This window comes from Schistocerca americana, chromosome 3, assembly GCF_021461395.2.
Source record: "Schistocerca americana isolate TAMUIC-IGC-003095 chromosome 3, iqSchAmer2.1, whole genome shotgun sequence".
Classification (NCBI taxonomy): domain Eukaryota; kingdom Metazoa; phylum Arthropoda; class Insecta; order Orthoptera; family Acrididae; genus Schistocerca; species Schistocerca americana.
In genome coordinates this window covers 15,866,445-15,892,275 of record NC_060121.1, presented here as the reverse complement: position 1 = coordinate 15,892,275, position 25,831 = coordinate 15,866,445, and positions in this window count along the sequence as shown.

Below are 25,831 nucleotides of genomic sequence, written 5' to 3'. Positions count from 1 at the left end.
AGTAAGAAGTGTCGGTCTTCATAAACTGAAGTCGGCATTGTGCCTTTTGTATTTAAATCCGATGCTATTTCTGTGTTTCATCGTCAATAAGGAGGTCCAAGGGATACAGTAAAACTGAAGTCAAACATCGGAATCTGTAACTAGTGTCACAGGAATGGTTCAAAACATAGACAGTAAGAAGAGTCAGTCTTCTTTTACTGAAGTCGGCATTGTGCCTTTTCTATTGAATTCCGATGCAATTTCAGTGTTTCATCGTCAATAAGAAGGTCCGAGGGATACAGTAAACCTGAAGTGAAGCATCGGAATCTATAAGTAGTGTCACAGGAATGGTTCAAAAATAGTCAGTAAGAAGAGTCAGATTTCTTGTAATTAAGTCGGCATTGTGCCTTTTGTATTTAATTCCGATGCAATTTCTGTGGTTCATCATCAATAAGAAGGTCAGAGGGATACAGTAAACCTGAAGTGAAGCATCGGAATCTGTAACTAGTGTCACATGAACGGTTCAAAACATAGTCAGTAAGAAGAGTCAGTCTTTTTGTACTTAAGTCGGCATTGTGCCTTTTGTATTTAATTCCGATGCAATTTCTGTGTTTCGTCGTCAATAAGAACGTCCAAGGGATACAGTAAACCTTGAGTGAAGCATCGGAATCTATAACTAGTGTCACACGAATGGATTAAATCATAGTCAGTAAGGAGATACAGACTTCTTGTACTTAAGTCGGCATTGTGCCTTTCGTATTTGATTCGGATGCAATTTCTGTGTTTCATCGTCAATAAGAAGGTCCAAGGGATACAGTATACCTGAAGTGAAGCATCGGAATCTATAACTAGTGTCACAGGAATGGTCAGTAGGAAGAGTCAGTCTTGTTGTCCTTAAGACGGCATTGTGCCTTTTGTATTTAATTCCGAAGCAATTTCTGTGTTTCATCGTCAATAAGAAGGTCCAAGGGATACAGTAAACCTGAAGTGAAGCATCGGAATCTATAACTAGTGTTACAGGAATGGTTCAAAGCATAGTCAGTAAGAAGTGTCGGTCTTCATGTACTTAAGTCGGCATTGTGCCTTTCGTATTTAATTCGGATGCCATTTCTGTGTTTCATAGTCAATAAGAAGGTTCAAGGGATACAGTAAACCTGGAGTGAAGCATCGGAATCTATAACTAGTGGCACAGGAATGGTTAGAACTTAGTCAGTAAGAAGTGTCGGTCTTCATGTCCTTAAGTCGGCATTGTGCCTTTTTATTTAATTCCAATGCATTTTCTGTGTTTCATCGTCAATAAGAAGGTCCCAGGGATACAGTAAACTTGAAGTGTAGCATCGGAATCTATAACTCGTGTCACAGGAATGGTTCAAAACATTGTCAGTAAGAAGTGTCGGTCTTCATGTACTTAAGTCGGCATTGTGTCTTTTGTAATTAATTCCTATGCAATTTCTGTGTTTCATCGTCAATAAGAAGGTCCGAGGGATACAGTAAACCTGAAGTGAAGCATCGGAATCTATAACTAGTGTCACAGGAATGGTCAGTAGGAAGAGTCAGTCTTCTTGTCCTTAAGTCGGCATTGTGCCTTTGTATTCAATTCCGATGCAATTTCTGTGTTTCATCGTCAATAAGAAGGTCCAAGGGATACAGTAAACCTGAAGTGAAGCATCGGAATCTATAACTAGTGTCACAGGAATGGTTCAAAACATAGTCAGTAAGAAGAGTCGGTCTTCATGTACTTAAGTCGGCATTGTGCCTTTTGTATTTAATTCCTATGCAATTTCTGTGTTTCATCGTCAATAAGAAGGTCTAAGGGATACAGTAAACCTAGAGTAAAGCATCGGAATCTATAACTAGTGTCTCAGGAATCTTTCAAAACATAGTCAGTAAGAAGTGTCGGTCTTTATGTACTTAAGTCGGCATTGTGCCTTTTGTTTTTAATTCCGATGCAATTTCCGTGTTTCATCGTCAAAAAGAAGGTCCATGGTATACAGTAAACCTGAAGTAAAGCATCGGAATCAATAACTAATGTCACAGAAAGGGTCAGTAGGAAGAGTCAGTCTTCTTGTCCTTAAGTCGGCATTGTGCTTTTTGTATTTAATTCCGATGCAATTTCTGTGTTTCATCGTCAATAAGAAGGTCCAAGGGATACAGTAAACCTGAAGTGAAGCATCGGAGACTATAACTAGTGTTACAGGAATGGTTCAAGGCATAGTCAGTAAGAAGTGTCGTTCTTCATAAACTTACGTCGGCATTGTGCCTTTTGTATTTAATTCCGAAGCAATTTCTGTGTTTCATCGTCAATAAGAAGGTCCAAGGGATACAGTAAACCTGGGGTGTAGCATCGTAATCTATAACTGGTGTCATAGGAATGGTTCAAAACATTGGCAGTAAGAAGTGTCGGTCTTCATGTACGTAAGTCGGCATTGTGCCTTTCGTATTTAAATCCGATGCTATTTCTGTGTTTCATCGTCAATAAGGAGGTCCAAGGGATACAGTAAAACTGAAGTCAAACACCGGAATCTATAACTAGTGTCACAGGAATGGTTCAAAACATAGACAGTAAGAAGAGTCAGTCTTCTTTTACTTAAGTCGGCATTGTGCCTTTTCTATTGAATTCCGATGCAATTTCAGTGTTTAATCGTCAATAAGAAGGTCAGAGGGATACAGTAAACCTGAAGTGAAGCATCGGAATCTATAACTAGTGTCACAGGAATGGTTCAAAAGATAATCAGTAAGAAGAGTCAGACCTCTTGTAATTAAGTCGGCATTGTGCCTTTTGTATTTAATTTCGATGCAATTTCTGTGTTTCATCATCAATAAGAAGGTCAGGGGGATACAGTAAACCTGAAGTGAAGCGTCGGAATGTATAACTAGTGTCACATGAACGGTTCAGAACATAGTCAGTAAGAAGAGTCAGTCTTTTTGTACTTAAGTCGGCATTGTGCCTTTTGTATTTAATTCCGACGCAATTTCTGTGTTTAATCGTCAATCAGAAGGGCAAAGGGATGTAGTAAACCTGAAGTGAAGCATCGGAATCTCTAACTAGTGTCACAGGATTGGTTCAAAAGAAGACAGTAGAAAGAGTCAGTCTTCTTGTACTTAAGTCGGCATTGTGCCTTTTGTATTTAATTCCGATGCAATTTCTGTGTTTCATCGTCAATAAGAAGGTCCAAGACATACAGTAAACCTGAAGTGAAGTATCGGAATCTATAACTAGTGTCACAGGAATGGTTCAAAACATTGTCAGTAAGAAGAGTCAGTCTCTTGTACTTAAGTCGGCTTTGTGCCTTTTGTATTTAATTTCGATGCAATTTCTGTGTTTCATCGTCAATAAGAAGGTCCAAGGGATACAGTAAAACTGAAGTCAAACATCGGAATCTATAACTAGTGTCACAGGAATGGTTCAAAGCTTAGACAGTAGGAAGAGTCAGTCTTCTTGTACTTAAGTCGGCATTGTGCCTTTTGTATTTAATTCCGATGCAATTTCTGTGTTTCATCGTCAACAAGAACGTCCAAGGGATACAGTAAATCTGAAGTGAAGCATCGGAATCTATAACTAGTGTCACAGGAATGGTTCAAAACATTGTCAGTAAGAAGAGTCAGTCTCTTGTACTTAAGACGGCTTTGTGCCTTTTGTATTTAATTCCGATGCAATTTCTGTGTTTCATCGTCAATAAGAAGGTCCAAGGGATACAGTAAAACTGAAGTCAAGCATCGGAATCAATAACTAGTGTCACAGGAATGGTTCAAAACTTAGACAGTAGGAAGAGTCAGCCTTCTTGTACTTTAGTCGGCATTGTGCCTTTTGTATTTAATTCCGATGCAATTTCTGTGTTTCATCGTCAATAAGAACGTCCAAGGGATACAGTAAACCTGAAGTGAATTATCGGAATCTATAACTAGTGTCACAGGAATGGATTAAAACATAGTCAGTAAGAAGATACAGTCTTCTTGTACTTAAGTCGGCATTGTGCCTTTCGTATTTGATTCCGATGCAATTTCTGTGTTTCATCGTCAATAAGAAGGTCCAAGGGATACACTATACCTGAAGTGAAGCATCGGAATCTATAACTAGTGTCACAGGAATGGTAAGTAGGAAGTGTCAGCCTTCTTGTCCTTAAGTCGGCATTGTGCCTTTTGTATTTAATTCCGATGCAATTTCTGTGTTTCATCGTCGATAAGAAGGTCCAAGGGATACAGTAAACCTGAAGTGAAGCATCGGAATCTATAACTTGTGTCACAGGAATGGTTCAAAACATAGTCAGTAAGAAGTGTTGGTCTTCATGTACTTAAGTCGGCATTGTGCCTTTTGTATTTAATTCCTATGCAATTTCTGTGTTTCATCGTCAATAAGAAGGTAAAAGGGATACAGTAAACCTGGAGTGAAGCATCGGAATCTATAACTAGTGTCTCAGGAATGGTTCAAAACATAGTCAGTAAGAAGTGTCGGTCTTTATGTACTTAAGTCGGCATTGTGCCTTTTGTTTTTAATTCCGATGCGATTTCTGTGTTTCATCGTCAATAAGAAGGTCCAAGGGATACAGTAAACCTGAAGTGCAACATCGGAATCTACAACTAGTGTCACAGAAAGGGTCAGTAGGAAGAGTCAGTCTTCTTGTCCTTAAGTCGGCATTGTGCTTTTTGTATTTAATTCCGATGCAATTTCTGTGTTTCATCGTCAATAAGAAGGTCCAAGGATACAGTAAACCTGAAGTGATGCATCGGAATCTATAACTAGTGTTACAGGAATGATTCAAAGCATAGTCAGTAAGAAGTGTCGGTCTTCATAAACTTAAGTCGGCATTGTGCCTTTTGTATTTAATTCCGAAGCAATTTCTGTGTTTCATCGTCAATAAGAAGGTCCAAGGGATACAGTAAACCTGGAGTGAAGCATCGGAATCTATAACTGGTGTCATAGGAATGGTTCAAAACATTGGCAGTAAGAAGTGTCGGTCTTCATGTACGTAAGTCGGCATTGTGCCTTTCGTATTTAAATCCGATGCTATTTCTGTGTTTCATCGTCAATAAGGAGGTCCAAGGGATACAGTAAAACTGAAGTCAAACACCGGAATCTATAACTAGTGTCACAGGAATGGTTCAAAACATAGACAGTAAGAAGAGTCAGTCTTCTTTTACTTAAGTCGGCATTGTGCCTTTTCTATTGAATTCCGATGCAATTTCAGTGTTTAATCGTCAATAAGAAGGTCAGAGGGATACAGTAAACCTGAAGTGAAGCATCGGAATCTATAACTAGTGTCACAGGAATGGTTCAAAAGATAATCAGTAAGAAGAGTCAGACCTCTTGTAATTAAGTCGGCATTGTGCCTTTTGTATTTAATTTCGATGCAATTTCTGTGTTTCATCATCAATAAGAAGGTCAGGGGGATACAGTAAACCTGAAGTGAAGCGTCGGAATGTATAACTAGTGTCACATGAACGGTTCAGAACATAGTCAGTAAGAAGAGTCAGTCTTTTTGTACTTAAGTCGGCATTGTGCCTTTTGTATTTAATTCCGACGCAATTTCTGTGTTTAATCGTCAATCAGAAGGGCAAAGGGATGTAGTAAACCTGAAGTGAAGCATCGGAATCTCTAACTAGTGTCACAGGATTGGTTCAAAAGAAGACAGTAGAAAGAGTCAGTCTTCTTGTACTTAAGTCGGCATTGTGCCTTTTGTATTTAATTCCGATGCAATTTCTGTGTTTCATCGTCAATAAGAAGGTCCAAGACATACAGTAAACCTGAAGTGAAGTATCGGAATCTATAACTAGTGTCACAGGAATGGTTCAAAACATTGTCAGTAAGAAGAGTCAGTCTCTTGTACTTAAGTCGGCTTTGTGCCTTTTGTATTTAATTTCGATGCAATTTCTGTGTTTCATCGTCAATAAGAAGGTCCAAGGGATACAGTAAAACTGAAGTCAAACATCGGAATCTATAACTAGTGTCACAGGAATGGTTCAAAGCTTAGACAGTAGGAAGAGTCAGTCTTCTTGTACTTAAGTCGGCATTGTGCCTTTTGTATTTAATTCCGATGCAATTTCTGTGTTTCATCGTCAACAAGAACGTCCAAGGGATACAGTAAATCTGAAGTGAAGCATCGGAATCTATAACTAGTGTCACAGGAATGGTTCAAAACATTGTCAGTAAGAAGAGTCAGTCTCTTGTACTTAAGACGGCTTTGTGCCTTTTGTATTTAATTCCGATGCAATTTCTGTGTTTCATCGTCAATAAGAAGGTCCAAGGGATACAGTAAAACTGAAGTCAAGCATCGGAATCAATAACTAGTGTCACAGGAATGGTTCAAAACTTAGACAGTAGGAAGAGTCAGCCTTCTTGTACTTTAGTCGGCATTGTGCCTTTTGTATTTAATTCCGATGCAATTTCTGTGTTTCATCGTCAATAAGAACGTCCAAGGGATACAGTAAACCTGAAGTGAATTATCGGAATCTATAACTAGTGTCACAGGAATGGATTAAAACATAGTCAGTAAGAAGATACAGTCTTCTTGTACTTAAGTCGGCATTGTGCCTTTCGTATTTGATTCCGATGCAATTTCTGTGTTTCATCGTCAATAAGAAGGTCCAAGGGATACACTATACCTGAAGTGAAGCATCGGAATCTATAACTAGTGTCACAGGAATGGTAAGTAGGAAGTGTCAGCCTTCTTGTCCTTAAGTCGGCATTGTGCCTTTTGTATTTAATTCCGATGCAATTTCTGTGTTTCATCGTCGATAAGAAGGTCCAAGGGATACAGTAAACCTGAAGTGAAGCATCGGAATCTATAACTTGTGTCACAGGAATGGTTCAAAACATAGTCAGTAAGAAGTGTTGGTCTTCATGTACTTAAGTCGGCATTGTGCCTTTTGTATTTAATTCCTATGCAATTTCTGTGTTTCATCGTCAATAAGAAGGTAAAAGGGATACAGTAAACCTGGAGTGAAGCATCGGAATCTATAACTAGTGTCTCAGGAATGGTTCAAAACATAGTCAGTAAGAAGTGTCGGTCTTTATGTACTTAAGTCGGCATTGTGCCTTTTGTTTTTAATTCCGATGCGATTTCTGTGTTTCATCGTCAATAAGAAGGTCCAAGGGATACAGTAAACCTGAAGTGCAACATCGGAATCTACAACTAGTGTCACAGAAAGGGTCAGTAGGAAGAGTCAGTCTTCTTGTCCTTAAGTCGGCATTGTGCTTTTTGTATTTAATTCCGATGCAATTTCTGTGTTTCATCGTCAATAAGAAGGTCCAAGGATACAGTAAACCTGAAGTGATGCATCGGAATCTATAACTAGTGTTACAGGAATGATTCAAAGCATAGTCAGTAAGAAGTGTCGGTCTTCATAAACTTAAGTCGGCATTGTGCCTTTTGTATTTAATTCCGAAGCAATTTCTGTGTTTCATCGTCAATAAGAAGGTCCAAGGGATACAGTAAACCTGGAGTGAAGCATCGGAATCTATAACTGGTGTCCCAGGAATGGTTCAAAACATAGTCAGTAAGAAGTGTCGGTCTTCATGTACCTAAGTCGGCATTGTGCCTTTCGTATTTAATTCCGATGCAATTTCTGTCTTTTATCGTCAATAAGAAGGTCCAAGGGATACAGTAAACCTGAAGTGAAGCATCGGAATCTATAACTAGTGTCACAGGAATGGTTCAAAACATAGTCAGTAAGAAGTGTCGGTCTTCATGTACTTAAGTCGGCATTGTGCCTTTTGTATTTAAATTAGATGCTATTTCTGTGATTCATCGTCAATACGAAGGTCCAAGGGATACAGTAAACCTGAAGTGATGCATCGGAATCTATAACTAGTTTCACAGGAATGGTCAGTAGGAGGAGTCAGTCATCTTGTCCTTAAGTCGGCATTGTGCCTATTGTATTTAATTCCGATGCAATTTCTGTGTTTCATCGTCAATAAGAAGGTCCAAGGGATACAGAAAAACTGAAGTCAAACATCGGAATCTATGACTAGTGTCACATGAATGGTTCAAATCACAGACAGTAAGAAGTGTCAGTCTTCTTTTAATTAAGTCGTCACTGTGCCTTTTCTATTTAATTCCGATGCAATTTCAGTGTTTCATCGTCAATAAGAAGGTCAGAGGGATACAGTAAACCTGAAGTGAAGCGTCGGAATCTATAACTAGTGTCACATGAACGGTTCAAAATGTAGTAAGTAAGAAGATTCAGTCTTTTTGTACTTAAGTCGGCATTGTGCCTTTTGTATTTAATTCCGATGCAATTCCTGTATTTTATCCTCAATAAGAAGGTCAAAGGGATGCAGTAAACCTGAAGTGAAGCATCGGAATCTCTAACTAGTGTCACAGGATTGGTTCAAAACATAGACAGTAAGAAGAGTCAGTCTTCTTGTACTTAAGTCGGCATTGTGCCTTTTGTATTCAATTCCGATGCGATTTCTGTCTTTCATCGTCAATAAGAAGGTCCAAGGGATACAGTAAAACTGAAGTCAAACATCGTAATCTATAACCAGTGTCACAGGAATGGTTCAAATCTTAGACAGTAGGAAGAGTCAGTTTCTTGTACTTAAGTCGGCATTGTGCCTTTTGTAATTAATTCCGATGCAATTTCTGTGTTTCATCGTCAATAAGAACGTCCAAGGGATACAGTAAACCTGAAGTGAAGCATAGGAATCTATAACTAGTGTCACAGGAATGGATCAAAACATAGTCAATAACAAGAGTCAGTCTCTTCTACTTAAGTCGGCATTGTGCCTTTTGTATTTAATTCATATGCAATTAATGTGTTTCAACGTCAATCAGAAGGTCCAAGGGATACAGTAAAACTGAAGTGAAGCATCGGAATCTATAACTAGTGTCACAGGAATGGTCAGTAGGAAGAGACAGTCTTCTTGTCCTTAAGTCGGCATTGTGCCTTTTGTATTTAATTCCGATGCAATTTCTGTGTTTCATCGTCAATAGGAAGGTCCAAGGGATACAGTAAAACTGAAGTCATACATCGGAATCTATAACTAGTGTCACAGGATTGGTTCAAAACATAGATAGTAAGAAGATACAGTCTTCTTGTACTTAAGTCAGCGTTGTGCATTTTGTATTTGATTCCGATGCAATATCTGTGTTTCATCGTCAATAAGAAGGTCCAAGGGATACAGTATACCTGAAGTGAAGCATCGGAATCTATAACTAGTGTCACAGGAATGGTCAGTAGGAAGAGTCTGTCTACTTGTCCTTAAGTCGGCATTGTGCATTTTGTATTTAATTCCGATGCAATTTCTGTGTTTCATCGTCAATAAGAGCGTGCAAGGGATACAGTAAACTTGAAGTGAAGCATAGGAATCTATAACTAGTGTCACAGGTATGGATCAAAGCAATGTCAGTAAGAAGAGTCAGTCTCTTCTACTTAAGTCGGCATTGTGCCTTTTGTATTTAATTCATATGCAATTTCTGTGTTTCAACGTCAATCAGAAGGTCCAGGGGATACAGTAAAACTGAAGTCAAGCATCGGAATCTATAACTAGTGTCACAGGATTGGTTCAAAACATAGACAGTAAGAAGATACAGTCTTCTTGTACTTAAGTCGGCATTGTGCATTTTGTATTTGATTCCGATGCAATTTCTGTGTTTCATCGTCGATAAGAAGGTCCAAGTGATACAGTAAACCTGAAGTGAAGCATAGGAATCTTTAACTAGTGGCACAGGAATGGATCAAAGCATAGTCAATAAGAAGAGTTAGTCTCTTCTACTTAAGTCGGCATTGTGCCTTTTGTATTTCATTCATATGCAATTTCTGTGTTTCAACGTCAATCAGAAGGTCCAAGGGATACAGTAAAACTGAAGTCAAGCATCGGAATCTATAACTAGTGTCACAGGAATGGTCAGTAGGAAGAGACAGTCTTCTTGTCCTTAAGGCGGCATTGTGCTTTTTGTATTTAATTCCGATGCAATTTCTGTGTTTCATCGTCAATAAGAAGGTCCAAGGGATTCAGTAAACCTGAAGTAAAGCAACGGAATCTATAACTAGTGTTACAGGAATGGTTCAAAGCATAGTCAGTAAGAAGTGTCGGTCTTCATGTACTTAATTCGGCATTGTGCCTTTTGTATTTAATTCGGATGCAATTTCTGTGTTTCATCGTCAATAAGAAGGTCCAAGTGATACAGTAAACCTGGTGTGAAGCATCGGAATCTGTAACTAGTGTCACAGGAATGGTTCAGAACACAGTCAGTAAGAAGTGTCGGTCTTCATGTCCTTAAGTCGGCATTGTGCCTTTTGTATTTAATTCCGATGCATTTTCTTTGTTACATCGTCAATAAGAAGGTCCAAGGGATACAGTAAACTTGAAGTGAAGCATCGGAATCTATAACTCGTGTCACAGGAATGGTTCAAAACATAGTCAGTAAGAAGTGTCTGTCTTCATGTACTTAAGTCGGCATTGTGCCTTTTGTATTTAATTCCGATGCAATTTCTGTGTTTTATCGTTAATAAGAAAGTCCGAGAGATACAGTAAACCTGAAGTGAAGCATCGGAATCTATAACTAGTGTCACAGGAATGGTCAGTAGGAAGAGTCACTCTTCTTGTCCTTAAGTCGGCATTGTGCCTTTTTTATTTAATTCCGATGCAATTTCTGTGTTTCATCGTCAATAAGAAGATCCAAGGGATACAGTAAACCTGAAGTGAAGCATCGGAATCTATAACTAGTGTTACAAGAATGGTTCAAAACATAGTCAGTAAGAAGAGTCGGTCTTCATGTACTTAAGTCGGCATTGTGCCTTTTGTATTTAATTTCTATGCAATTTCTGTGTTTCATCGTCAATAAGAAGGTCCAAAGGATACAGTAAACCTAGAGTGAAGCATCGGAATCTATAACTAGTGTCACAGAAAGTGTCAGTAGGAAGAGTCAGTCTTCTTGTCCTTAAGTCGGCATTGTGCTTTCTGTATTTAATTCCGATGCAATTTCTGTGTTTCATCGTCAATAATAAGGTCCACGGGATACAGTAAACCTGAAGTGAAGCATCGGAATCTATAAGTAGTGTTACAGGAATGGTTCAAAGCATAGTCAGTAAGAAGTGTTGGTCTTCATAAACTTATTCGGCATTGTGCCTTTTGTATTTAATTCCGAAGCAATTTCTGTGTTTCATCGTCAATAAGAAGGTCTAAGGGATACAGTAAACCAGGAGTGAAGCATCGGAATCTATAACTGGTGTCCCAGGAATGGTTCAAAACATAGTCATTTAGAAGTGTCGGTCTTCATGTACCTATGTCGGCATTGTGCCTTTGGTATTTAATTCCGATGCAATTTATGTCTTTTATCGTCAATAAGAAGGTCCAAGGGATACAGTAAACCTGAAGAAAAGCATCGGAATATATAACTAGTGTCACAGGAATGGTTCAAAACATAGTCAGTAAGAAGTGTCGGTCTTCATGTACTTAATTCGGCATTGTGACTTTTGTATTTAAATTAGATGCTATTTCTGTGTTTCATCGTCAATAAGAAGGTCCAAGGGATACAGTAAACCTGAAGTGATGCATCGGAATCTATAACTAGTTTCACAGGAATGGTCAGTAGGAGGAGTCAGTCATCTTGTCCTTAAGTCGGCATTGTGCCTATTGTATTTTATTCCGATGCAATTTCTGTGTTTCATCATCAATAAGAAGGTCAGAGGGATACAGTAAACCTGAAGTGAAGCATCGGAATCTATATCTAGTGTCACATGAACGGTTCAAAACATAGTCAGTAAGAAGAGTCAGTCTTTTTGTACTTAAGTCGGCATTGTGCGTTTTGTATTTAATTCCGATGCAATTTCTGTGTTTCATCGTCAATAAGAACGTGCAAGGGATACAGTAAACCTGAAGTGAAGCATAGGAATCTATAACTAGTGTCACAGGAATGGATCAAAGCATAGTCAGTAAGAAGAGTCAGTCTCTTCTACTTAAGTCGGCATTGTGCCTGTTGTATTTAATTCATATGCAATTTCTGTGTTTCAACGTCAATCAGAAGGTCCAAGGGATACAGTAAAACTGAAGTCAAGCATCGGAATCTATAACTAGTGTCACAGGATTGGTTCAAAACATAGACAGTAAGAAGATACAGTCTTCTTGTACTTAAGTCGACATTGTGCATTTTGTATTTGATTCCGATGCAATTTCTGTGTTTCATCGTCAATAAGGAGGTCCAAGGGATACAGTATACCTGAAGTGAAGCATCGGAATCTATAACTAGTGTCACAGGAATGGTCAGTAGGAAGAGTCTGTCTTCTTGTCCTTAAGACGGCATTGTGCCTTTTGTATTTAATTCCGATGCAATTTCTGTGTTTCATCGTCAATAAGAAGGTCCAAGGGATACAGTAAACCTGAAGTGAAGCAACGGAATCTATAACTAGTGTTACAGGAATGGTTCAAAGCATAGTCAGTAAGAAGTGTCTGTCTTCATGTACTTAAGTCGGCATTGTGCCTTTTGTATTTAATTCGGATGCAATTTCTGTGTTTCATCGTCAATAAGATGGTCCGAGAGATACAGTAAACCTGAAGTGAAGCATCGCAATCTATAACTAGTGTCACAGGAATGGTCAGTAGGAGGAGTCAGTCATCTTGTCCTTAAGTCGGCATTGTGCCTTTTGTATTTAATTCCGATGCAATTTCTGTGTTTCATCATCAATAAGAAGGTCAGAGGGATACATTAAACCTGAAGTGAAGCATCGGAATCTATAACTAGTGTCACATGAACGGTTCAAAACATAGTCAGTAAGAAGAGTCAGTCTTTTTGTACTTAAGATGGCATTGTGCCTTTTATATTTAATTCCGATGCAATTTCTGTGATTTATCCTCAATAAGATGGTGAAAGGGATGCAGTAAACCTGAAGTGATGCATCGGAATCTCTAACTAGTGTCACAGGATTTTTCTCAAAACATAGACAGTAAGAAGAGTCAGTCTTCTTGTACTTAAGTCGGCATTGTGCCTTTTGTATATAATTCCGATGCAATTTCTGTGTTTTATCGTCAATAAAAAGGTCCAAGGGATAGAGTAAAACTGAAGTCAAACATCGGAATCTATAACCAGTGTCACAGGAATGGTTCAAAACTTAGACAGTAGGATGAGTCAGTTTTCTTGTACTTAAGTCGTCATTGTGCCTTTTGTATTTAATTCCGATGCAATTTCTGTGTTTCATCGTCAATAAGAACGTCCAAGGGATACAGTAAACGTGAAGTGAAGCATAGGAATCTATAACTAGTGTCACAGGAATGGATCAAAACATAGTCAGTAAGAAGAGTCAGTCTCTTCTACTTAAGTCGTCATTGTGCCTTTTGTATTTAATTCATATGCAATTTATGTGTATCAACGTCAATCTGAAGGTCCAAGGGATACAGTAAAACTGAAGTAAAGCATCGGAATCTATAACTAGTGTCACAGGATTGGTTCAAAACATAGACAGTAAGAAGATACAGACTTCTTGTACTTAAGTCGGCATTGTGCACTTTGTATTTGATTCCGATGCAATTTCTGTGTTTCATTGTCAATAAGAAGGTCCAAGGGATACAGTATACCTGAAGTGAATCATCGGAATCTAAAACTAGTGTCACAGGAATGGTCAGTAGGAAGAGTCAGTCTTCTTGTCCTTAAGACGGCATTGTGCATTTTGTATTTAATTCCGATGCAATTTCTGTGTTTCATCGTCAATAAGGAGGTCCAAGGGATACAGTAAACCTGAAGTGAAGCAACGGAATCTATAACTAGTGTTACAGGAATGGTTCAAAGCATAGTCAGTAAGAAGTGTCGGTCTTCATGTACTTAAGTCGGCATTGTGCCTTTTGTATTTAAATCCGAAGCCATTTCTGTGTTTCATCGTCAATAAGAAGGTCCAAGGGATACAGTAAACTTGAAGTGAAGCATCGGAATCTATAACTCGTGTCACAGGAATGGTTCAAAACATAGTCAGTAAGAAGTGTCTGTCTTCATGTACTTAAGTTGGCATTGTGCCTTTTGTATTTAATTCCGATGCAATTTCTGTGTTTCATCGTCAATAAGAAGGTCCGAGGGATACAGTAAACCTGAAGTGAGGCATCGGAATCTATAACTAGTGTCACAGGAATGGTCAGTAGGAAGAGTCAGTCTTCTTGTCCTTAAGTCGGCATTGAGCCTTTTGTATTTAATTCCGATGCAATTTCTGTGTTTCATCGTCAATAAGAAGGTCCAAGGGATACAGTAAACCTGAAGTGAAGCATCGGAATCTATAACTAGTGTTACATGAGTGGTTCAAAACATAGTCAGTAGGAAGTGTCGGTCTTCATGTACTTAAGTCGGCATTGTGCCTTTTGTATTTAATTTCTATGCAATTTCTGTGTTTCATCGTCAATAAGAAGGTCCAAAGGATACAGTAAACCTAGAGTGAAGCATCGGAATCTATAACTAGTGTCTCAGGAATGGTTCAAAACATAGTCAGTAAGAAGTGTCGGTCTTCGTGTACTTAGGTCGGCATTGTGCCTTTTGTTTTTAATTCCGATGCAATTTCTGTGTTTCATCGTCAATAAAAATGTCCAAGGGATACAGAAAACCTGAAGTGAAGCATCGGAATCTATAACTAGTGTCAAAGGAATGGTTCAATACATTGTCAGTAAGAAGTGTCGGTCTTCATGTACTTAAGTCGGCATTGTGCCTTTTGTATTTAATTCCGATGCAATTTCTGTGTTTCATCGTCAATAAGAAGGTCCAAGGGACACAGTAAACCTGAAGTGAGGCATCGGAATCAATAACTAGTGTCACAAGAATGGTCAGTAGGAAGAGTCTGTCTTCTTGTCCTTAAGGGGATACGGAATCACCTATCCCCGCAATGTTAATATATGCCTACTATAGGGAACATTTTCTCACAAACTACTGGAGACAGAGAGGTAAAAATTTTACTGTATGTGCATTCATATGTTACAACAATACTGAAACAACAGTTTATTGTCAAAGTATTTTCTTACAGAGATATTGTACATTTATTTTTAAGTAAATTTTTTCCATCGCTTTTTACTACACTATCACCTCTAAGTCTTTTGTAAATCAAGTAATTAAAAAATCGTTGTTTCAGTATGTAATAGGGACCTATGTCACTACGTCATAAAAATTTCAGACTTCTAGGTTGACCAGTACCTGAGATAATGTTCCTAGATGAAGTAAAAAGTAAACTTACGGGAAACGGAGAAAGAAGATTAAAACATTCCTGATCCGTAGCTAATACCCCCTTCACAGTCTTCATAATCATCTTCAAGTCTTCTTTTGGCACCCCTCTGCACCTGTCTTGCTTTTTTCACTAATGTCTTGATTATATTATCAGCATGCCTTAGTCTGCGCTGATCTAAAAAGAACATAGCACGTACCGTACGGGAACCAACACACATACCCAACTTTTGAAGGACCTGGCATTTAGTTATATTTCCAAGATTGAAGGTTGCCACAGCATCATACACACCAAAATGTAGTGTATTAATTCCGACAAACACTGTTTTTGGGAGACGATGCCATATCACACTATTCAAGCACTCGTTGGGGTTCTGCGTTTTTCCGTGAAGACATTTCATCAGAAGACTTCTGTCAGCCAGATCTCTGAAAATGGGCTTTATTTCTGCCATGATGGCTGATGGTAGACTGTGGTGGTGAATGTATTTCTCTCCTGTTGTTAGTCCCCTATTGTATTTACACCAGCTGTTTTCACCTTTGGGGCACAAACCATGTTGTGGATGCTCATCCGTGGATGCGGTGTGGAAATATAAAGCCCATATAGCTCTCCTCATTTCTTCAAGATTGCCTGTATTTTGCCTGATTGCAAGGCCATAGCAGTTCTGAATGTGGTCTATTATGGAATCAGTCAATCTTCCTCTGCCATCCAAGGTTTTCCTATCATCTAGTTTTTTCCCTTTCATAACTGATTTTAACCTTCTCAGCCTGGCACCCATTCTCTTCTGCACATGTCCTATACATTCAAGTTTGCTTATATTTACACTGTTCCCATATGGTTTGCTTTCCAAAACTTCTTTGAATGCTTTAGAGTCACCATCTCCCAGATATTTGACATAGCGAACATTATACCACTGTGAAGAGCGATGAAAAATTTTCTTCACCCCAGCAACCTCCATGCCACCACTACTACCATAATAATTAGCAATACAGTCATCACTGTGTTCATTTTTCAGCCTGCCTGTGCACCTACAGTATTTAGACATTATTGCAACATCAATAACCTTGCCAGTATCAACACTAGTTGCTGTTACAACACCATTGTTGGAGGTGTGGCCAATTTTCTGCCACGTGCCATCAAACGCCACTGTGAGGTCACGACTGGCGTCATTTTCTTCCACTGCTTCTTCCACAGCAACCTGCATTGACTTCTGTGCTACATCTTCAACTGCAGATCCTAGTACATAATTGTAAGCTTCAAACTTTGAAGGTGCACTTGGAAGATTTAGAACACCACATAGCATATCACCAGCTGCTTTGCCCTTACCAATTGCTCGCAATCCATAAACTAACCTAATATTTACACTATAAAGTTCAGTTTTCTTGTATCCATTATTTACAGTTACTGAAACCGAACTTGGAAACTTACAGCTGTATTTACAAACACTGCATATTAAATTAAACTGGGCAGCCAGGCCAACATGGGATTCTACTTTCAGAGAAACGTTTCCATGACATTTTTTGCAGCACAAACTGTTTTCAAGAGCTTCACACAATATATTCGTATCAATGAGTTCAAAAACTTCATTCCCTCTATCAAGTAAATTATATTTCTCTTCCAAATCTCTTAGTTTTTTATGAGAAGCACTGTTTTCATTTGGTGTAAGTTCGTTCGGCAAATCAGTAATAAGTGGATTCACATTTTCCAACAGTGATGATGATGAACTGCTTTGCTTTGCTAATGAATCATTATTTCTTTTCTTTTGCCAGTTCACACGCTTTTTAAATACTTTTGCTTTAGCTCTAGGCATTTTCACTGCGAAAAATGAAGCACTAAATACGAAATAACTCAACAACAACTACTTTCTTATATCACACTGTTTACAAAACAGTCCCGCCACAAAGTCAAAGAGTAACTTGAGGAAACCAGAGAGAAACATTTTCGGGCAACTAGTGTATAAATAGTCGCTGGAAACCGGGATATTTGAATTCATGTCACTTTAAAGGTACTGCCAAAAAGTTCATGGTCAGCCACGAGAGACGTGTATAACTAAAGCGCAATACCCGATCTCACAAATATATAAAAATAAAATAGTTATAATTGTAGTAGAGCTATGTATGATACGTCATTTTAAAGAGGAAACATGGCAGAATATAATACGCCAATAAAAAAAAATTCGATTTTTTAACCCAAAATCCGATTCCGTATCCCCTTAAGTCGGCATTGTGCCTTTTGTATTTAATTCCGATGCAATTTCTGTGTTTCATCGTCAATAAGAAGGTCCAAGAGATACAGTACACCTGAAGTGAAGAATCGGATTCTATAAATAGTGTCACAGGAATGGTCAGTAGGAAGAGTCAGTCTTCTTGTCCTTAAGTCGGCATTGTGCCTTTTGTATGTAATTCCAATGCAATTTCTGTGTTTCATCGTCAATAAGAAGGTCCAAGGGATACAGTAAACCTGAAGTGAAGCATCGGAATCTATAAGTAGTATCACAGGAATGGTCAGTAGGAAGAGTCAGTCGTCCTGTCCTTAAGTCTGCATTGTGCCTTTTGTATTTAATTCCGATGCAATTTCTGTGTTTCATCGTCAATAAGAGGGTCCAAGGGATACCGTAAACCTGAACTGAAGCATCGGAATCTATAACTAGTGTCACAGGGATGGTTCAAAACATAGTCAGTAAGAAGTGTCGGTCTTAATGTACTTACGTCGGCATTGTGGCTTTTGTATTTAATTCCGATGCAATTTCTGTGTTTCATCGTCAATAAGAAGTTCCAAGGCATACAGTAAACCTTAAGTGAAGCATCGGAATGTATAACTAGTGTCACAGGAATGGTCAGTAGGAAGAATCAGTCAGCTTGTCCTTAAGGCGGCATTGTGGCTTTTGTACTTAATTCCGATGCAATTGCTGTGTTTCATCGTCAATAAGAAGGTCCAAGGGATACAGTAAACCTGAAGTGAAGCATCGGAATCTATAACTAGTGTCACAGGAATGGTCAGTAGGAAGAGTCAGTCTTCTTGTCCTTAAGTCGGCATTGTGCCTTTTGTATTTAATTCCGATGCAATTTCTGTGTTTCATCGACAATAAGAGGGTCCAAGGGATACAGTAAACCTGAAGTGAAGCATGGGGACCTATTACTAGTGTCACAGAAATGGTTCAAAACATAGTCAGTAAGATGTGTCGGTCTTCATGTACTTAAGTCGGCATTGTGCCTTTTGTATTTAATTCCGATGCAATTTCTGTGTTTCATCGTCAATAAGAAGGTCCAAGGGATACAGTAAACCTGAAGTGAAGCATCGGAATCTATAAGTAGTATCACAGGAATGGTCAGTAGGAAGAGTCAGTCGTCCTGTCCTTAAGTCTGCATTGTGCCTTTTGTATTTAATTCCGATGCAACTTCTGTGTTTCATCGTCAATAAGAAGGTCCAAGGGATACAGTAAACCTGAAGTGAGGCATCGGAATCAATAACTAGTGTCACAGGAATGGTTCAAAACATAGTTAAGAAGAAGTGTCGCTCTTCATGTACTTAAGTCGGCATTGTGGCTTTTGTATTTAATTCCAATGCAATTTCTGTGTTTCATAGTCAATAAGAAGGTCCAAGGGATACAGTAAACATGAAGTGAAGCATCGGAATCCATAACTAGAGTCACAGGAATGGTCAGTTGGAAGAGTCAATCTACTTGTCCTTAAGTCGGCATTGTGCCTTTTGTATTTAATTCCGATGCAATTTCTGTGTTTCATCGTCAATAAGAGGGCCCAAGGGATACCGTAAACCTGAACTATAGCATCGGAATCTATAACTAGTGTCACAGGAATGGTTCAAAACATAGTCAGTAAGAAGTGTCGGCCGTCATGTACTTAAGTCGGCATTGTGCCTTTTGTATTTAATTCCGATGCAATTTCTGTGTTTCATCGTCAATAAGAAGGTCCAAGGGATACAGTAAACCTTGAGTGAAGCATCGGCATCTATAACTAGTGTCACAGGAATGGTCAGTAGGATGAATCAGTCTGCTTGTCCTTAAGTCGGCATTGTGCTTTTTGTATTTAATTCCGATGCAATTTCTGTGTTTCATCGTCAATAAGAAGGTCCAAGGGATACAGTAAACCTGAAGTGAAGCATCGGAATCTATAACTAGTGTCACAGGAATGGTCAGTAGGAAGAGTCAGTCTTCTTGTCCTTAAGTCGGCATTGTGCCTTTTGTATTTAATTCCGATGCAATTTCCGTGTTTCATCGTCAGTAAGAAGGTGCAAGGGATACAGTAAACCTGAAGTGAAGCATCGGGATTTATAACGAGTGTCACAGGAATGGTTCAAAACATAGTCAGTACGAAGTGTCGGTCTTCATGTACCTAAGTCGGCATTGTGCCTTTTGTATTTAGTTCCGATGCAATTTCTGTGTTTCAACGTCAATAAGAAGGTCCAAGGGATACAGTAAACCTGAAGTGAAGCATCGGAATCTTTAACTAGTGTCACAGGATTGGTCAGTAGGAAGAGTCAGTTTTCTTGTCCTTAAGTCGGCATTATGCCTTTTGTATTTAATTCCGGTGCAACTTCTGTGTTTCATCGTCAATAAGAAGGTACAAGGGATACAGTAAACCTGAAGTGATGCATCGGAATCTATAACTAGTGTCACAGGAATGGTTCATATCATAGTCAGTAAGAAGTGTCGGTCTTCATGCACTTCAGTCGGCATTGTGCCTTTTGTATTTAATTCCGATGCAATTTCTGTGTTTCATCGTCAATAAGAAGGTCCAAGGGATACAGTAAACCTGGTGTGAAGAATCGGAATCTATAACTACTGTCACAGGAATGGTCAGTAGGAAGAGTCAGTCTTCTTGTCCTTAAGTCGGCATTGTGCATTTTGCATTTGATTCCGATGCAATTTCTGGGTTTCATCGCCAATAAGAAGGTCCAAGGGATACAGTAAACCTGAAGTGAAACATCGGAATCTATAACTAGTGTCACAGGAATGGTTCAAAACATAGTCAGTAAGAAATGTCGGTCTTCATGTACTTAAGTCGGCATTGTGCCTTTTGTATGTAATTCCGATGCAATGTCTGTGTTTCATCGTCAATAAGAAGGTCCAAGATGTACAGTAAACCTGAAGTGAAGCATCGGAATCTATAACTAATTCCGATGCAATTTCTGTGTTTCATCGTCAATTAGAAGGTCCAAGGGATACAGTAAACCTGAAGTGAAGCATTGGAATCTATAACTAGTGTCACAGGAATGGTTCAAAACATAGTCAGTAGGAAGCGTCCCTCTTCATGTACTTAGATCGGCATTGTGCCTCTTGTATTTAATTCCGATGCAATTTCTGTGTTTCATCATCAATAAGAAGGTCCAAGGGATACAGTAAACCTGAAGTGAAGCATCGGAATCTGTAACTAGTGTCACAGGAATGGTCAGTAGGAAGAGTCAGTCTTCTTGTCCTTAAGTCGGCGTATTGCCTTTTGTATTTAATTCCGATGCAATTTCTGTGTTTCATCGTCAATAAGAGGGTCCAAGGGATACAGTAAACCTGACGTGAAGGATCGGAATCTATAACTAGTGTTGCGGGAATGGTTCAAACATAGTCAGTAAGAAGTGTCGGTCTTTATGTACTTAGGTCGGCATTCTGCGTTTTGTATTTAATCCCGATGCAATTTCTGTGTTTCATCGTCAATAAGAAGGTCCAAGGGATACAGTAAACCTGGCGTGAAGCATCGGAATCTATAACTAGTGTCACAGGAATGGTTCAAATCATAGTCAGTAAGAAGTGTCGGTCTTCATGTACGTAAGTCGGCATTGTGCCTTTTGTATTTAATTCCGATGCAATATGTGTGTTTCATCGTCAATAAGAAGGTCCAAGGGATACAGTAAACCTGACGTGAAGCATCGGAATCTATAGCTAGTGTCACAGGAATAGTTCAAATCATAGTCAGTAAGAAGTGTCGGTCTTCATGTACTTAAGTCGGCATTGTGCCTTTTGTATTTAATTCCGATGCAATTTCTGTATTTCATCGTCAATAAGAAGGTCCAAGGGATACAGTAAACCTGAAGTGAAGCATCGTAATCTATAACTAGTGTCACAGGAATGGTCAGTAGTAAGAGTCAGTCTTCTTGTCCTTAAGTCGGCATTGTGCCTTTTGTATTTAATTCCGATGCAATTTCTGTGTTTCATCGTCAATACGAAGGTCCAAGGGATACAGTAAACCTGAAGTGCAGCATCGGAATCTATAACTATTGTCACAGGAATGGTCAGTAGGAAGAGTCAGTCTTCTTGTCCTTAAGTCGGCATTGTGCCTTTTGTATTTAATTCCCATGCACTTTCTGTGTTTCATCGTCAACAAGAAGGTCCAAGGGATACAGTAAACCTGAAGCGGAGCATCGGAATCTAAAACTAGTGTTACAGGAATGGTTCAAAACATAGTCAGTAAGAAGTGTCGGTCTTCATGTACTTAAGTTGGCATTATGCCTTTTGCATTTAATTCCGATGCAATATCTGTGTTTCATCGACAATAAGAAGGTCCAAGGGATACAGTAAACCTGGTGTGAAGAATCGGAATCTATAACTACTGTCACAGGAATGGTCAGTAGGAAGAGTCAGTCTTCTTGTCCTTAAGTCGGCATTGTGCATTTTGTATTTGATTCCGATGCAATTTCTGGGTTTCATCGCCAATAAGAAGGTCCAAGGGATACAGTAGACCTGGAGTGAAGCAATGGAATCTATAACTAGTGTCACAGGAATGGTCAGCAGGAAGAGTCAATCTTCACGTCCTTAAGTCGGCATTGTGCCTTTTGTATTTAATTCCGATGCAATTTCTGTGTTTCATCGTCAATAAGAAGGTCCAAGAGATACAGTACACCTGAAGTGAAGAATCGGATTCTATAAATAGTGTCACAGGAATGGTCAGTAGGGGGAGTCAGTCTTCTTGTCCTTAAGTCTGCATTGTGCCTTTTGTATTTAATTCCGATGCAATTTCTGTGTTTCATCGTCAATAAGAGGGTCCAAGGGATACCGTAAACCTGAACTGAAGCATCGGAATCTATAACTAGTGTCACAGGGATGGTTCAAAACATAGTCAGTAAGAAGTGTCGGTCTTAATGTACTTACGTCGGCATTGTGGCTTTTGTATTTAATTCCGATGCAATTTCTGTGTTTCATCGTCAATAAGAAGTTCCAAGGCATACAGTAAACCTTAAGTGAAGCATCGGAATGTATAACTAGTGTCACAGGAATGGTCAGTAGGAAGAATCAGTCAGCTTGTCCTTAAGGCGGCATTGTGGCTTTTGTACTTAATTCCGATGCAATTGCTGTGTTTCATCGTCAATAAGAAGGTCCAAGGGATACAGTAAACCTGAAGTGAAGCATCGGAATCTATAACTAGTGTCACAGGAATGGTCAGTAGGAAGAGTCAGTCTTCTTGTCCTTAAGTCGGCATTGTGCCTTTTGTATTTAATTCCGATGCAATTTCTGTGTTTCATCGACAATAAGAGGGTCCAAGGGATACAGTAAACCTGAAGTGAAGCATGGGGACCTATTACTAGTGTCACAGAAATGGTTCAAAACATAGTCAGTAAGAAGTGTCGGTCTTCATGTACTTAAGTCGGCATTGTGCCTTTTGTATTTAATTCCGATGCAATTTCTGTGTTTCATCGTCAATAAGAAGGTCCAAGGGATACAGTAAACCTGAAGTGAAGCATCGGAATCTATAAGTAGTATCACAGGAATGGTCAGTAGGAAGAGTCAGTCGTCCTGTCCTTAAGTCTGCATTGTGCCTTTTGTATTTAATTCCGATGCAACTTCTGTGTTTCATCGTCAATAAGAAGGTCCAAGGGATACAGTAAACCTGAAGTGAGCCATCGGAATCAATAACTAGTGTCACAGGAATGGTTCAAAACATAGTTAGGAAGAAGTGTCGCTCTTCATGTACTTAAGTCGGCATTGTGGCTTTTGTATTTAATTCCAATGCAATTTCTGTGTTTCATAGTCAATAAGAAGGTCCAAGGGATACAGTAAACATGAAGTGAAGCATCGGAATCCATAACTAGAGTCACAGGAATGGTCAGTTGGAAGAGTCAATCTACTTGTCCTTAAGTCGGCATTGTGCCTTTTGTATTTAATTCCGATGCAATTTCTGTGTTTCATCGTCAATAAGAGGGCCCAAGGGATACCGTAAACCTGAACTATAGCATCGGAATCTATAACTAGTGTCACAGGAATGGTTCAAAACATAGTCAGTAAGAAGTGTCTTCCGTCATGTACTTAAGTCGGCATTGTGCCTTTTGTATTTAATTCCGATGCAATTTCTGTGTTTCATCGTCAATAAGAAGGTCCAAGGGATACAGTAAACCTTGAGTGAAGCATCGGCATCTATAACTAGTGTCACAGGAATGGTCAGTAGGAAGAATCAGTCTGCTTGTCCTTAAGTCGGCATTGTGCTTTTTGTATTTAATTCCGATGCAATTTCTGTGTTTCATCGTCAATAAGAAGGTCCAAGGGATACAGTAAACCTGAAGTGAAGCATCGGAATCTATAACTAGTGTCACAGGAATGGTCAGTACGAAGAGTCAGTCTTCTTGTCCTTAAGTCGGCATTGTGCCTTTTGTATTTAATTCCGATGCAATTTCCGTGTTTCATCGTCAGTAAGAAGGTGCAAGGGATACAGTAAACCTGAAGTGAAGCATCGGGATTTATAACGAGTGTCACAGGAATGGTTCAAAACATAGTCAGTACGAAGTGTCGGTCTTCATGTACCTAAGTCGGCATTGTGCCTTTTGTATTTAGTTCCGATGCAATTTCTGTGTTTCAACGTCAATAAGAAGGTCCAAGGCATACAGTAAACCTGAAGTGAAGCATCGGAATCTTTAACTAGTGTCACAGGATTGGTCAGTAGGAAGAGTCAGTTTTCTTGTCCTTAAGTCGGCATTATGCCTTTTGTATTTAATTCCGGTGCAACTTCTGTGTTTCATCGTCAATAAGAAGGTACAAGGGATACAGTAAACCTGAAGTGATGCATCGGAATCTATAACTAGTGTCACAGGAATGGTTCATATCATAGTCAGTAAGAAGTGTCGGTCTTCATGCACTTCAGTCGGCATTGTGCCTTTTGTATTTAATTCCGATGCAATTTCTGTGTCTCATCGTCAATAAGAAGGTCCAAGGGATACAGTAAACCTGGTGTGAAGAATCGGAATCTATAACTACTGTCACAGGAATGGTCAGTAGGAAGAGTCAGTCTTCTTGTCCTTAAAACGGCATTGTGCATTTTGTATTTGATTCCGATGCAATTTCTGGGTTTCATCGCCAATAAGCAGGTCCAAGGGATACAGTAAACCTGAAGTGAAACATCGGAATCTATAACTAGTGTCACAGGAATGGTTCAAAACATAGTCAGTAAGAAGCGTCCCTCTTCATGTACTTAGATCGGCATTGTGCCTTTTGTATTTAATTCCGATGCAATTTCTGTGTTTCATCATCAATAAGAAGGTCCAAGGGATACAGTAAACCTGAAGTGAAGCATCGGAATCTGTAACTAGTGTCACAGGAATGGTCAGTAGTAAGAGTCAGTCTTCTTGTCCTTAAGTCGGCATTGTTCCTTTTGTATTTAATTCCGATGCAATTTCTGTGTTTCATCGTCAATAAGAAGGTCCTAGGGATACAGTAAACCTGAAGTGCAGCATCGGAATCTATAACTAGTGTCACAGGAATGGTCAGTAGGAAGAGTCAGTCTTCTTGTCCTTAAGTCGGCATTGTGCCTTTTGTATTTAATTCCCATGCAATTTCTGTGTTTCATCGTCAACAAGAAAGTCCAAGGGATACAGTAAACCTGAAGCGGAGCATCGGAATCTATAACTAGTGTTACAGGAATGGTTCAAAACATAGTCAGTAAGACATGTCGGTCTTCATGTACTTAAGTCGGCATTGTGCCTTTTGCATTTACTTCCTATGCAATTTCTGTGTTTCATCGTCAATAAGAACTTTCAAGGGATACAGTAAACCAGGAGTGAAGAATCGGAATCTAAAACTAGTGTCTCAGGAATGGTTGAAATCATAGTCAGTAAGAAGTGTCGGTCTTCATGTACTTAAGTCGGCATTGTGACCTTTGTATTTAATTCCGATGCGATTTCTGTGTTTCATCATCAATAAGAAGGTCCAAGGGACACAGTAAGCCTGAAGTGGAGCATCGGAATCCATAACTAGTGTCACAGGAATGGTTCATAACTTAGTCACGAAGAAGTGTCCCCCTTCATGTACTTAAATCGGCATTGTGCCTTTTGTATTTAATTCCGATGCAATTTCTGTGTTTCATCGTCAATAAGAAGGTCCAAGGGATACAGTAAACCTGAAGTGAAGCATCAGAATCCATAACTAGTGTCACAGGAATGGTTCAAAACTTAGTCACGAAGAAGTGTCCTCCTTCATTAACTTAAATCGGCATTGTGCCTTTTGTATTTAATTCCGATGCAATTTCTGTGTTTCATCGTCAATAAGATAGTCCAAGAGATACAGTAAACAGAAGTGAAGCATTGGAATCTATAACTAGTGTCACAGGAATGGTCAGTGGGAAGAGTCAGTCTTCTTGCACTTAAGTCGGCATTGTGCCTTTAGTATTTAATTCCGATGCAATTTCTGTGTTTCAACGTCAATAAGAAGGTCCAAGGGATACAGTAAACCTGATGTGAAGCATCGGAATCTATAACTAGTGTCACAGGAATGGTTCAAAACATAGTCAGTAGG